A 10,573-nucleotide genomic window follows, 5' to 3' on the forward strand; every position below is an offset into this window, starting at 1 on the left:
CTGAACCGACCCGCAGCTTTTCCCACTCTATCCATTAAAGCCGGGTCAGGACCCGGTTTGTTCCGGGCTTACCCGGTTCGTTTTTAAGGAAGTATAAATACTTTTTTAGGGTTTTTTTTGGGAGGAACTAAGTTTTATTCCCTTTGTCTCTTGCCTCTTTGGTGAAAAGACTCCATTAAGAAGAGAAATATCTTTATTTGAGTGTTTAATCAAGAGAGTTTAAAAGGGATCTGGGTGTTTAAAGCTGTTTTCTTTTGAATCTATCATCTCCATCTCTATTTCTCATCATTAATCATGCTAATCTACTCAACTTGCAAAGGTTTAAGAGAGATTAGTATGATTAGTGAGTAGTCACCTTAATGAGGTTCTAGATGTGTAGGTTAGGGTGCTAAAGTGTTAGATTAGGAGTGCTTAGGGCTAGATTCATTGATTCATTTCTCTAAACAGCTGTTCTCTATGCTAGATCCTTGATAATCACTTGAGATCTAGATTCTGGGAATTTCATGCACCAAAAGTGTTTGATGAAATTCCTGAAAGAGTTGTGTTAGAGGTTTAAGTAATTTTTCATCATGGGAATGATTTGTTAAATGCTTGAATGATCATTAAGAGCTGTTTGTTAATGCATATTGATTCATGTTTCACAAATGGGAATTTGGTTTGAAAATGGATTAGTATAGGGGTTAATACCTTCATGAGAGGATTAACTTAGATTAGAGTTCTTAATCATTTGAATCATGTCTCATCATTGTCATTAGCATTTCTAGTTAAACACCAAGGCACCCTAACCAACTATCATGTCTAGAATCTCATGCCTCCATCATATCATATTCACATCATTTGTCATTGTCATTTGTCTTTAAACCTGTTTATGTTTATAGTTGTCTCTAGATTAATCAAAACCTATTCTTGTTTGCTTGAATTAAGAACTTGAACATATAGCTTAGTGTCTAACACCACATTTGGATTGATAAACCTCTTTGTGCTACATTGACAAGGGGATTGATAGCCCTGAGACCATAAAAAGTCTTGTCTATCATATCTCTTTCTTTATCTGTGTAAAACCGACGTGATTAAGAGATATCTAAGAGATTTCATTATCTTAAAGCTGTTTCTTATCATTTCATCATCTGATCTCAACTTCTAATCATGATTAACATCACCTCTTGCAAAGGAAATGGTGTGTTAATCATGATTAGTGAGTAGTTATCTTTTAAGCTTCTAGGTGTGTAGATTAGGGTGCTTAGATGATCGGTTTATGATGTTTAGGTTCTAGATCTTCATTTCCTTTCCTTAGTTAGCTGCTCTTAATGCTAGATCTTTGCACATCACTCTGATCTAGACCTTAGTCAATTCTCCACCCACAAGGTGTTTGATGAAATGTCTGAATGAGCTAAGCTAAGGGTTTATGCCTTTTTCATCATGGGAAGGATTTGTTAAATGCATGAATGACATATTAGAACTGTTTCTTAATGCTCACTGATTCATATTTCACAAATGATGATTTGGTTTGAAAGTGGATTAGTGTAAAGATTAGTGCCTTCATGAGAGGATTAGTCTAGATTTGAGTTCTAAGTTAATTGGTTTTGAGATCATGTGATTGCTTGTTGCTGCTTTCTGTGTAAGATCGGTCTCTTTGAAATAGAAACCGTTTGGTCATTATTAGACTTGATACTTTATGCTTGTTGATTGCTTGATCTTGCTTAAGGTGAATTAATCTTGATTAAGTGATTTACAAAGAGATTATTGTCATGGGAATGAATTAATCTGCTTTTGAAAGTCTAGACTAAAGAGTAACTTGCATTGCATTTTTGTTCTTAGCATCATGAATAAATCTCTAAAGCACCCTAATCAATGATCACAGCTAGAGGTTTAGCTTTCTCTTTGTTTTGAATCTGAGTCTTTGTTTTGTTGTCTTGTTGCTTGTTCTTAAATTACTGCTTGTTTTTTGTTTGTTTTATGTTTTAGATCACCTTGTTACCAACTCATCTGCTTGTTAGACTTGAATTAAGATAGCTCCTCATAGTTCTAGTGTCTAGAATCTCTCCATTTGGATTGATACCTCAAGTGCTACAATGACATGAGTAGTTGAGGAATTGATCAAGGATTGAAAAATTCCTGCTATCAATTTGGCGCCGTTGCCAATTGGAGAGTTCATTCTAGCATTAGAACTTTGGATCTTCTTGAGATCAAGTCATTGTTTTCTTTTGTTTTACTAAGCTTTTATTTTCACCATGTTAATGTATATAACTAAGAGCATGCATCCCTTTGAGATGATGAATTTTCTCTTTTTCATTGTTACTAACTTGTCTTCCTTGATTCTCTTGAGCTTTGAAAGGTACCAAATTCACAAGAAGAGAAATGGAAAGACACGTTCTATTGAGCTGTTGGAGATGGACGTCCACAAGAGCATTATTCCAGTCCCAAAACCTCAACAACAGCCACGACTTCAAGCACTGCCTCCAGCACTGACCCAAGCTCCAAAGAAAACGCCAACAGTTGGAAGCTGTGACACTCCTTGTTGTCATGGAAAGAGGTATGGAATCCATCCTCCTCCAATTGAAGCTGCGGCCTATGAGATCAAAGCAAGCTTGGTTAGGTTGATTCAAGAAACTAAGTTCTTGGGGTCAGGCATGGAGAATCCATATGATCATTTGGATTGCTTTGAGAGGTTGTGTGAGACATTTAGGACTGGAGGAGTGCCCCACGACAGTATCAAGCTGATCTTGTTCCCATTTTCACTTGGAGAAAAGGCAAGCAAATGGGAGAGAACATTACCATCCCACTTGGTAAATTCTTGGGATGATTGCAAGTTGATCTTTCTCCAAAGGTTTTATCCAATACAAAGGACTATCCAAGCTAGGAAAGACATCTTGGGCTTCAAACAAAGAATCCATGAGACCTTTGATGAAGCATGGGAGAGACTTAAAGGCTACACTAGAGATTGTCCCCATCATGGGTTCCAACAAGAAGCTATCCTTAGTATCTTCTATTGGGGAGTTGAAAGAGAGCATAAATGGACATTGGATACAGCTAGCAATGGGCGTTTTGCAACTCTTACCATAGAACAAGGAGAGCTACTTGTTGAGAATTTGGCCAAGAGCAATGAAAGATACAAAGAGCTTGATACTGAAGATTGTCAAGATGGTAAAACTGAGGTGGAGCTTCGTTTTCAGCAAGAGTCTGTTCCACAAGGGCAAGCTGCTTCAAAGACTCAAGAAATGGAGCTGAACAGCATGTTCCAACAACTTCTGAAGGGACAAGATGAGCTCACAACAAGAGTAAAGCGTTCATACAATGATCTCCACAACAAAATAGAGAGTTTAACCTCTCAAGTGAATCACATGGAGAGCAAAGATCATGAAGCTGCTGTAAAGGAGATAGAACGTGTACTCTTTAGTCCACAAGAAGACATTGCTCTTAGAGGTCTTTCTTCACAAGACAATGAGGACATTGAGCAACTCAGTGGAGAGGTGACCCTTGGAACTGAAGTTTTCGCTATAAAAGACATCCATGGAGCTTCTAGAGACAAAGTTCAGATTACTGCTGAAGAGAAGGCCGAACAACAGCTTCAGAAAGAAGAAAAAGCTATTGAACCGCCAGCTTATGTGTCTCTAAGTCTCTGTGATGAGTTTCAAAACTTTGAGATGACGTATATGGGGACTTGTGGAATGAAAGAGAAGGATCAGCCTTTTGCTGCTTGTGAGAAAAAGAAAGAACACCAAAGAGAGCTTGATCTTGAGTTCATTGATGGTGAGAAGTTCTTTAGTGATAATGAGGATTGCTTGGAATCTCCACCTCCTACACCAGGTGAGAAAGAGATCAGCAACAATAAAGGCAATGGTTCAGAGTACAAAGACAAGAGCCCAAAACGCATTAAACCATTCACTCTTGGGTCTTCTTCTCAAGTCTTAACTCTCACTCCATGGAAGTTTGATGGTGGAGCTGTGGAATACAGAGTTAAAGGCAATGGAAGATCAAGACCATTTGCCAAAGTCAGAGCTATCCTCACACAAGAACTCATAGACAAGGGATCTGGTGGTGTCCAAGAGCTGATGAACAAGGACCTCATGCTTGAATTCATGGACATGACAAGGAGCATCAAAGCTCCTCCTCTCCCTCATTAAGAAATGTTTTACAAAGTCAAACTTAGTGACTTTAAACAAAGTGCTCTTGGGAGACACCCCAAGCTTATCCTTGTATATAGTCTTTTTAATCTTTTCTTTAGTATTTTCAGAACGTTTTGATGGGTTTGCTAAGTGATCTCAGGTTCTAGAAAGCGTTCTTGCTCAATGGTTTGAAGGAACAAGTGCAGAGAGGAGCTTAAAGGTGGCGGCCTTATGATTCAAAGGAGCAGTGAACCTAAGACCTCGGCCAAGCACCTCGAGATGATCATTACCGAGGTCTCATGTTTGATCTTCACGGAATAAAGTGCTGTGAGAAGCCTTGGAGAGCCAAAGCCGAGGTGTTCTTGAGCTAATACCGAGGTGCCCCTGCCACTTACACAGAAACTTGTCCACCTCGGTATAGAAGCCTCGGCATGGCTAGGCAGAGGGGTCCCTGAACGAGCATGAACAAAAAGGGACGCTTGAGAGACTTGAGTCCAAGCAGAGGGTTCAAAGCACCAGCATCCTCCTCCATGTCCAATGCCTCCATTCCATCATGAACAAGTCTGGTAACTCTCCAAACTCATTGTATGATAGACTCCTGATCGTGATGAATGAGTCCTGCCCCTTGATGCTCTTCGTGTGGTTGAATTGGTGATGCGAAAGTGATGATTTGGTTTGGTGAATGATCTGAACGATGGGGTGAAGTGAAACTTCTAAGGATTGCGGATGTTCCTTTGACTTTCGATGCTTAATTCTTCTAGGATATTACACACCAGGAGAAGAATCAAGTTGAATAGATATTACACACTATTCGGATCAAACAACTAGAGAGAGTTTTAGAAATAAGAAGTTTGATGAAAATCGAATGAAGAGTCAAGTACAGAATATAAAGAGAAGGGGGAAGAAGGAGAAGAGTCATTTCGGTCAAGCATAGAATTTAAGAGACATGCCTCGAAAATTCATGCACATAAAGACCAAGTTTGAATAGAAAGAAGATAGAAATAACACTAAGGAAATTCAAATTGAAACAAGAAGAGAAGAGGGCCGAATGATGACAATGGGCTGAGGTAAGAAGTATGTGGCCAAGCCTCGTTAAAAACCTCTCTTGGAAAACCCATTGGGACAAAACCAAGAGGAGGGAAAAAGAGCACAAGTCCACACACCTCCATTGTCATCGCTTAGACGGCTTGAATCACAACCAATGTGGCTGGACAAGCTTCACTTCTAAGGCTGGCCTGAATGGTAAGTAGAAGGTTGTTGATGACTTTATTGAACTCTTTTGCTCTAGACCTTGTCATGGGACCATTGGGGACGCCCAATGCTTCATCATCTTCAGCTCCAAGCTCCATGGGTTCAAGCTGCGGTTTAGTTCCATGCTCCAAGCTCTCCATGCTTTCCATGCTCACATCAGGCTCTCCCACTTGAAAAGGATTTGTCCTCAAATCCAACTCATCTGCAATAAAAGGAACAAGATCAATAATGTTGAAAGTATTACTCACGTTATACTTACCTTGCAAATCCAGTATGTAGGCGTTATTGTTTATCCTTTGAAGCACTTTAAAAGGTCCATCCATTCTTGGCATTAGTTTAGACTTTCTTTCATTGGGAAAACGGTCTTTCCGGAGAGGAATCCAAACTAAGTCTCCTTCCTTGAAGATAAGTTCCTTGCGGCCCTTGTTAGCATACTTGGCATATTGTTTTGTCTTGTCCTCTATATTCTTCCTTGCCGCCTCATGGATTCGCTGAACCAACTCTGCTTTCTTTTTTCCATCTGTACTACTCCTTTCACTCAGAGGCAAAGGCATCAAATCCAAAGGAGTGGTGGGATTAAACCCATAAACAATTTGAAATGGTGACAATTTAGAAGCAGAATGTATGGAATGATTATAAGCGAATTCTACATGTGGTTAACAATCTTCCCAAGCCTTTAGGTTCTTCTTGATCAACACAAGCAAAAGTGTGGATAGGGTTCTATTAACTATCTCGGTTTGACCATCAGTTTGGGGGTGGCAAGTAGTGGAGAATAACAACTTAGTTCCTAGCTTAGACCAAAGCGTTTTCCAAAAATAGCTAAGAAACTTGGTGTCTCTATCAGATACGATGGTCCTAGGCATGCCATGTAGACGTATAACTTCCCTAAAGAACAGTTCGGCTACATGCTTAGCATCATCGGTTTTATGACATGGAATGAAATGCGCCATCTTAGAGAATCTATCCACCACCACAAAGATTGTATCCTTACCCGTTCTAGTTCTAGGCAATCCTACTACAAAGTCCATTGAAATGTCATTCCAAGGATGCAAAGGAATAGGGAGAGGAGTATACAAACCGTGGGGTTGCGACTTAGCTTTCGCTTGTTTACAAGTTGAACATTTCTCACACATTTTCTCAACATCTCGCCTCATATGTGGCCAATGAAAGTGATCTTGCATGACTTGTAAAGTTTTAGACACACCAAAGTGTCCCATTAATCCTCCACCGTGTGCTTCCCTCCGGGACAATGCGTCGGCCACGACATCGTCCTTACCTTTTTTGTATTTGATGACATAGGGAAATGTCTCAATGAACTCTACCCACCGAGCATGCCTCCTGTTAAGCTTTTGTTGTCCCTTGAGATGTTTTAGAGACTCATGGTCGGTGTGGATCACGAACTCCTTTGGCCAGAGATAGTGTTGCCACGTTTGTAAAGCCCTCACCAAAGCGTAGAGTTCCTTGTCGTAGGTTGGATAGTTAAGTGTCGCTCCTCCTAGCTTTTCAATGAAATAAGCTATAGGCTTCTTGTCCTGCATCAACACAGCACCAATACCAACACCCGATGCATCACATTCGATTTCAAAAGTTTTAACAAAATCAGGTAGGGAAAGGATAGGAGCCTGAGTAAGTTTCTCTTTCAAGGTTTGAAATGCTTCTTCTTGAGCCGTTTCCCACTTAAATCCAGCGTCCTTCTTGATAACTTCAGTAAGCGGAGCAGCCAAGGTGCTAAAGTCCTTAACGAATCTTCGGTAAAATCCCGCAAGTCCATGAAAGCTCCTCACTTCTCCTACGGAGGTTGGACTAGGCCATTCTTTAATTGCTTTTACCTTCTCTTCATCCACTTTAACACCATCTGCACTAACAACAAAACCTAGGAAGACCAAGTTATCCGTTCCAAAAGTACACTTGTTCATGTTGGCATAGAGTTTCTCCGTCCTAAGCACATCTAACACCTTACGCAAATGCTGAACATGATCTTCTAAGTTTTTGCTATAAACTAAGATGTCATCAAAGTAAACAACCACAAAATGCCCTATGTATGCTCTAAGAACATGGTTCATTAATCGCATGAATGTACTAGGTGCATTTGTAAGCCCGAATGGCATCACTAACCATTCATACAACCCTTGCTTAGTTTTAAATGCGGTTTTCCACTCATCCCCTTCCTTCATCCTAATCTGATGATACCCGCTTTTTAAGTCAACCTTAGAAAAGATGCAAGACCCATGTAACTCATCAAGCATATCATCTAATCTAGGTATGGGATGGCGATACTTAACCGTTATATTATTGATGGCTCTGCAATCGACGCACATCCTCCAGCTTCCGTCCTTTTTAGGTACTAGTAGTACGAGCACAGCACATGGACTCATGCTTTCACGGATGTTTCCTTTCTTCATGAGTTCCGTGACTTGCTTTTCTAGTTCCTTAGTCTCCACGGGATTAGTTCTATAAGCTGGTTTGTTTGGCAATGAGGCTCCCGGGATAAAATCGATTTGATGTTCTATGCCTCTAATGGGTGGTAATCCCTCCGGATTCTCCTCAGGAAACACATCCCTATATTCCTGTAATACATGTTTAAGAGTGCTAGGGATTTCCTGCTCAGGGTTAGTGATACTCATAAGCGTTTCTTTATAAACAAAAAGTAAGTTCGGTTTATGGAGATCACTTCCCTTTGGGATATTCGGCACAATAGCAAGGTTAGATGGTTTGATAGCTTTCTTTCTACCCATCTTCATGACCAACTGATCCTGGTAAACCTCATGAGGGGTCATAGGTAGCAACACGGTTTTTATTCCTTTGAACTCAAACTTATGCCGATTCGTGAAACCATCATGCATAACCTGCCTATCCGATTGCCATGGTCTTCCCAACAGTATATGGCTAGCTTCCATTGGCAAAATATCACATAAGACCTCATCCTCATATTTTCCAATTGATAGAGGTACCTTGACTTGATTATCCACAGCCATTTCGCCATTTTCATTCAGCCACTGCAGCTTGTATGGTTTCGGATGCTTGATTACTTGCAACCCAAGTCTCGCAACCATAGTCTCGCTAGCAACGTTTGTACAGCTTCCACCGTCAATGATCACGCTGCAAATCTTATCGTTAACCAGACACCTTGTATGGAACAAGTTCTCTCTTTGTTCTTGCTCATCAGATTTTGTGATGACACTCAAAGCTCTCATGGCGACTCCCACCATCATTTGTCCTTTAGCGGCTGATTCATACTCTTCCTCCGATGATTCATCCTCAAGTTGTCTTTCCTTAGGCTTCTCATCTTCAGATTCAACTTCCCCATTTGCCATGATGATCATAACCCTCTTGTTGGAGCATTCACTAGAATAATGTCCAATGCCGTGACACTTAAAGCACTTAATGTCTCTTGTCCTTGGTGCAACGTTAGTACTTTTTCCTTTAAGATCCACACTCTCAACCTTGGGCTTGACAAACGGCTTGTAATCTCTTGAAGTTCCAGACTTCACTTCTCGGTGATAGCTAGATTTTTCCGGAACAAAACTCGACTTGGAGCTTCTCCTTTTAAGTTGTTTTTCGAACATAATTGCCTTGTGCATCATTTCCTCTAGCTCCTCATAATTTTGAACCTCCAATTTGTCAGCAATATCTCGGTTTAATCCTCCCATGAATCTAGACATGGCGGCTTCTGGATCTTCTTGAATATCAGCTCTTATTAACAAAGTTTCCATCTCCTTGAAATACTCTTCAACGGTCCTATTGCCTTGTACCAAGTTTCTCAGCCGATGGTGAAGCTCTCTATGATAGTGACTTGGCACGAATCTTTTCCTCATAAGATGCTTCATCTGATTCCAAGTCTCTACTGGAAAATCTCCTACACGCTTCCTAGTGAGAGTTAGCTGATCCCACCAACTTAGTGCATACCCGGTGAACTCGGTAGGTGCAACTTTGAATTTGTTCTCTTCAGTGTACTCATGACAATTGAAGACGAGTTCCATCTTCTTTTCCCATTCAAGATACTCCTCAGGGTCGTTGCTGCCTTGGAAAGAAGGAATATGAACTTTCACTCCAGCTAGATTATCCCTAGGAATCACTCGCTCATCTCTAGCACTTCTTCTTCGTCGGTGACTACTTGTCTTAGAAGAATGACTGTAGTAGTCGGAGTGATGGCTAGCATCTGCTTGACTTTTCTTATCACGTTCCTTACGTGCTCTTCTCGAATTTTCCTGATCAAGTTTAAAGGCCTCTAACTGCTGAGCCACTAATCTGGCTACCTCGGTTGCGATAGTCTCATTCATTTGCTTTTGGTTGACGCTATTGCTTCCTCTTTCATCTTCTTCCAATGGTGGCGTTACCATCCTGAAAATCAACACAAAAGAACCCCAGTCAAGTGTTCTTTGGAAGAAATCGCAACACAATGGATCAAACAAAGGAATAACTCTTCAACTACCACAAGAACCTACTAGCGACTGTTCAGAGAAATCGACTCGGGAAAAATATCAAAACACATCTAAAAATTCCGAGTTTAATTTTAACAGAAACTAGACTCAATCTAGGTTCAAACACAACTGGTTTCACGATTTTTGGATCAGTATTCGATTTTAAACAATTCTAACAACCTGGTGCTCGGAAACAGATAATAACACAGTTTTCTCAAAAACGTTTTGATTGATAATGAAAAGTCACAAACGAAATCTTTTTGATTCAGATCGACACAACCTGCACGAAGCAGCTCTGATACCACCTGATAGACTCCTGATCGTGATGATGTGATTGAATTGGTGATGCGGAAGTGATGATTTGGTTTGGTGAATGATCTGAATGATGGGGTGAAGTGAAACTTCTAAGGATTGCGGATGTTCCTTAGACTTTCGATGCTTAATTCTTCTAGGATATTACACACCAAGAGAAGAATCAAGTTGAATAGATATTACACACTATTCGGATCAAACAACTAGAGAGAGTTTTAGAAATAAGAAGTTTGATGAAAATCGAATGAAGAGTCAAGTACAGAATATAAAGAGAAGGGGGAAGAAGGAGAAGAGTCATTTCGGTCAAGCATAGAATTTAAGAGACATGCCTCGAAAATTCATGCACATAAAGACCAAGTTTGAATAGAAAGAAGATAGAAATAACACTAACGAAATTCAAATTGAAACAAGAAGAGAAGAGGGCCGAATGATGACAATGGGCTGAGGTAAGAAGTATGTGGCCAAGCCTCGTTAAAAACCTCT

The 10,573-nt window shown here is 40.3% G+C and overlaps 1 non-coding gene and 1 pseudogene across 1 annotated transcript; both read right to left on the bottom strand.

The window, feature by feature from the left end:
* Positions 1-2,853: 2,853 nt before the first annotated feature.
* Positions 2,854-2,959, bottom strand: LOC112081725. The gene has a single exon (XR_002896647.1). It is a non-coding gene; the product is annotated as a small nucleolar RNA R71 (small nucleolar RNA).
* Positions 2,960-5,284: 2,325 nt separating this feature from the next.
* Positions 5,285-9,697, bottom strand: LOC112090243 (annotated as a pseudogene).
* Between the last annotated feature and the right edge of the window lie 876 nt (positions 9,698-10,573).

Source organism: Eutrema salsugineum, unplaced genomic scaffold (genome assembly GCF_000478725.1).
Source record: "Eutrema salsugineum unplaced genomic scaffold, Eutsalg1_0 scaffold_10, whole genome shotgun sequence".
Taxonomy (NCBI): Eukaryota; Viridiplantae; Streptophyta; class Magnoliopsida; order Brassicales; family Brassicaceae; genus Eutrema; species Eutrema salsugineum.